Raw genomic sequence first — 4,414 nt, 5'->3', positions numbered from 1 at the left:
AAGTGCCGGGGCGCCAGCTGGAGCCATCATCCGCGTTGCCATGGCTCGCTTGGCCTTGGCTTGCCAGTCCCCGACACGAGCAATCGCGCATTTTCTTTGCAACCGACCATCAATGCCGCCCAACGAGGCCAGCACGAGCAGTCATCCGCGGTCCCCTGGTCCTGCGCACGTTTGTCTTTGAAACCGAGCATCAATGCCACAGAAAGTGCCGGGGCGCCAGCTGGAGCCATCATCCGCGTTGCCATGGCTCGCTTGGCCTTGGCTTGCCAGTCCCCGACAGGAGCAATCGCGCATTTTCTTTGCAACCGACCATCAATGCTGCCCAACGAGGCCAGCACGATCAGTCATCCGCGGTCCCCTGGCCCTGCGCACGTTTGTCTTTGAAACCGAGCATCAATGCCACAGAAAGTGACGGGGCGCCAGCTGGAGCCATCATCCGCGTTGCCATGGCTCGCTTGGCCTTGGCTTGCCAGTCCCCGACACGAGCAATCGCGCATTTTCTTTGCAACCGACCATCAATGCCGCCCAACGAGGCCAGCACGAGCAGTCATCCGCGGTCCCCTGGCCCTGCGCACGTTTGTCTTTGAAACCGAGCATCAATGCCACAGAAAGTGCCCGGGCGCCAGCTGGAGCCATCATCCGACGTGCCATGGCTTTGGTCCCATGGTCTTCGCAACCGAGCATTCGTGACACCCGACGGGGCCAGGACACCAACCCTTCCGACACGAGCATTCGCGCATGTTCTTTGGCCACACAACGGCGCCAGCACGAGCAAAATCATCAGCGGTGCGGTGGCCTTGCACGGCCTTTTGTCTTTGGAACCAACCATCAGTGCCACGGGAAGTGCCGGAGTCCCGGCATCCGCGGTGCCAAGTCATTGCGCCCTTGGTCTCTGCAGCGGGGCATGCCGGGCACTCCCAACCATTGCAAGCAAGCAAGAAAGAAAGTAAGTAAGTAAGTAAGTATTACATATAGGGGCGGGACATGCGGGGAGTTCTGCGAAACGTGCACTACGGGGCACACGCGTACCTACCGGGGCATACCGACCCCTATTGGGGCACACGTGTGCATATCGGGGCATACCGGGCCTATCAGGGCACACGCGTACATACCGGGGCATACCGAGCCCTACTGGGGCACACGTGCGCATATCGGGGCGTACCAAGCCTATCGGGGCATTCGCATGTATCCCAAGGCATACCGAGTCTATCCGGGCATACGCGTTCATACCGGGGCGTAACGGGCCTATCGGGGCATACTTGGGCATATCCGGGCAAAAAATGCCCAAAACTTGCGCAACCTTGGCAACCGTGGTCCATTCCTCACTATATGCCATGGCCTTGTGCCCATGGTCTTCACAAGACAGCATCCAAGGCGCCTGAAAGGCCAAGGGAGCCCAACCCAGCAATGCCCAGCCAAGGCCAGGCATTCCAGTGCCTGCCCGGGCAAAAACGCCCAAAGCATGCCCCATTCCTTAGCCTATCCAGGCAAAAACGCCCAAAACCAGCCCATTCCAGTGCCTATCCGGGCAAAAACGCCCAAAGCATGCCCATTCCTTAGCCTGTCCAGGCAAAAACGCCCAAAACCAGCACATTCCAGTGCCTATCCGGGCAAAAACGCCCTAAACCTGCGCATTCCAGCGCCCCGCAGCATGCCACCCTCCTATAGGGTTTGCGCAACCAACCCGCCTAACCACCAGTGGCAACCAAAGGTGCTGTTAGCGACGACTTCTGAAGACGCAACGAGACGCGACGGGTTTGCGCCCAGACGCGACGAGACGATGCGGGATCTGCGCCCAACCATGCCTACACCCGCCGACTTGTTGCGGGAGCTGCTTGCCCAAGCATGCCTAGCGTGCAAGGCCTGCGTGCCCAAGGTCTGTGTGCAAGGCTAGTGCCCAAGGCTAGTGCGCAAGGCTAGTGCCCAAGGCTAGTGAGCAAGGCCTGGGTGCAAGGCTAGTGTGCAAGGCTTGTATGCAAGGCTAGTGTGCAAGGCTGCTGTGCAAGGCTTGTGGACAAGGCTGGTGCGCAAGGCTAGTGCCCAAGGGTTGTGTGCAAGGCTAGTGCCCAAGGCTACTGCGCAAGGCTCGTGCCCAAGGCTAGTTCGCAAGGCTTGTGTGCAAGGCTAGTGCGATGGGCCAGTGCCCAAGGCTTGTGAGCAAGGCTTGTATGCATGGCTTGTGCGCAAGGCTTGTGTCCAAGGCTTTTGTGCAAGGCTCGTGCGCAAGGCTAGTGTGCAAGGCTTGTGCGCATTGGCAGGTAGCCCACCACCATGCACGATCCAAATGCCACTCACGCGACAACACGGTGCCAAGCCGGGCATGGTGTGCACTCAAAACCAATCAACGGACAGAGGTCATGCGTCATGGGGGGGATCTAGCAAGGCCATGGGGAAGGTCATGGAGGACCTTGGAAGCAAGCGCAAGACGAGAGCGAATCGAACAAGGGGCCAGGACGGGGCCTTGTGCCCATGGTCTTCGCAAGACTGCGTCCAAGGCGCCCGAAAGCCCAAGGGAACCCAAACCCGGCCGACACTTGCAATCGCACATGCTCTCTGCAACACACCATCAATGCCGCCCAACGGGGCCAGCACGAGCAGTCATCCGCGGTCCCCTGGCCCTGCGCACGTTTGTCTTTGAAACCGAGCATCAATGCCACAGAAAGTGCCGGGGCGCCAGCTGGAGCCATCATCCGCGTTGCCATGGCTCGCTTGGCCTTGGCTTGCCAGGCCCCGACACGAGCAATCGCGCATTTTCTTTGCAACCGACCATCAATGCCGCCCAACGGGGCCAGCACGAGCAGTCATCCGCGGTCCCCTGGCCCTGCGCACGTTTGTCTTTGAAACCGAGCATCAATGCCACAGAAAGTGCCGGGGCGCCAGCTGGAGCCATCATCCGCGTTGCCATGGCTCGCTTGGCCTTGGCTTGCCAGTCCCCGACACGAGCAATCGCGCATTTTCTTTGCAACCGACCATCAATGCCGCCCAACGAGGCCAGCACGAGCAGTCATCCGCGGTCCCCTGGCCCTGCGCACGTTTGTCTTTGAAACCGAGCATCAATGCCACAGAAAGTGCCGGGGCGCCAGCTGGAGCCATCATCCGACGTGCCATGGCTTTGGTCCCATGGTCTTCGCAACCGAGCATTCGTGACACCCGACGGGGCCAGGACACCAACCCTTCCGACAGGAGCATTCGCGCATGTTCTTTGGCCACACAAAGGCGCCAGCACGAGCAAAATCATCCGCGGTGCGGTGGCCTTGCACGGCCTTTTGTCTTTGGAACCAACCATCAGTGCCACGGGAAGTGCCGGAGTCCCGGCATCCGCGGTGCCAAGTCATTGCGCCCTTGGTCTCTGCAGCGGGGCATGCCGGGCACTCCCAACCATTGCAAGCAAGCAAGAAAGAAAGTAAGTAAGTAAGTAAGTATTACATATAGGGGCGGGACATGCGGGGAGATCAGCGAAACGTGCATTACGGGGCACACGCGTACCTACCGGGGCATACCGACCCCTATTGGGGCACACGTGTGCATATCGGGGCATACCGGGCCTATCGGGGCACACGCGTACATACCGGGGCATACCGAGCCCTACTGGGGCACACGTGCGCATATCGGGGCGTACCAAGCCTATCGGGGCATACGCATGTATCCCAAGGCATACCGAGTCTATCCGGGCATACGCGTTCATACCGGGGCGTAACGGGCCTATCGGGGCATACTTGGGCATATCCGGGCAAAAAATGCCCAAAACTTGCGCAACCTTGGCAACCGTGGTCCATTCCTCTCTATATGCCTAGCCTTGGCAACCGTGGTCCATTCCTCACTATATGCCATGGCCTTGTGCCCATGGTCTTCCCAAGACAGCGTCCAAGGCGCCCGGAAGGCCAAGGGAGCCCAACCCAGCGATGCCCTGCTATGGCAAGCCAAGGCCAAGCATTCCGGTGCCTATCCGGGCAAAAATGCGATTCCTCTCTATATGCCTAGCCTTGGCAACCGTGGTCCATTCCTCACCATATGCCATGGCCTTGTGCCCATGGTCTTCCCAAGACAGCGTCCAAGGCGCCCGGAAGGCCAAGGGAGCCCAACCCAGCAATGCCCTGCTTTGGCAAGCCAAGGCCAAGCATTCCGGTGCCTAACCTTGGCAACCGTGGTCCTTTCCTCACCATATGCCATGGCCTTGTGCCCATGGTCTTCGCAAGACATCGTCAGAGGCGCCCAAAAGGCCAAGGGAGCCCAACCCAGCAATGCCCTGCTTTGGCAAGCCAAGGCCAAGCATTCCGGTGCCTAACCTTGGCAACCGTGGTCCTTTCCTCACCATATGCCATGGCCTTGTGCCCATGGTCTTCGCAAGACATCGTCCAAGGCGCCCAAAAGGCCAAGGGAGCCCAACCCAGCAATGCCCTGCTAGGGCAAGCCA

Source organism: Tasmannia lanceolata, unplaced genomic scaffold (genome assembly GCF_043159265.1).
Source record: "Tasmannia lanceolata isolate RefF3 unplaced genomic scaffold, GAP_Taslan_0.1 ptg000140c, whole genome shotgun sequence".
Lineage (NCBI taxonomy): Eukaryota > Viridiplantae > Streptophyta > Magnoliopsida > Canellales > Winteraceae > Tasmannia > Tasmannia lanceolata.
The sequence above is the reverse complement of the archived record's forward strand: the minus strand, read 5'-3'. Positions refer to the sequence as shown.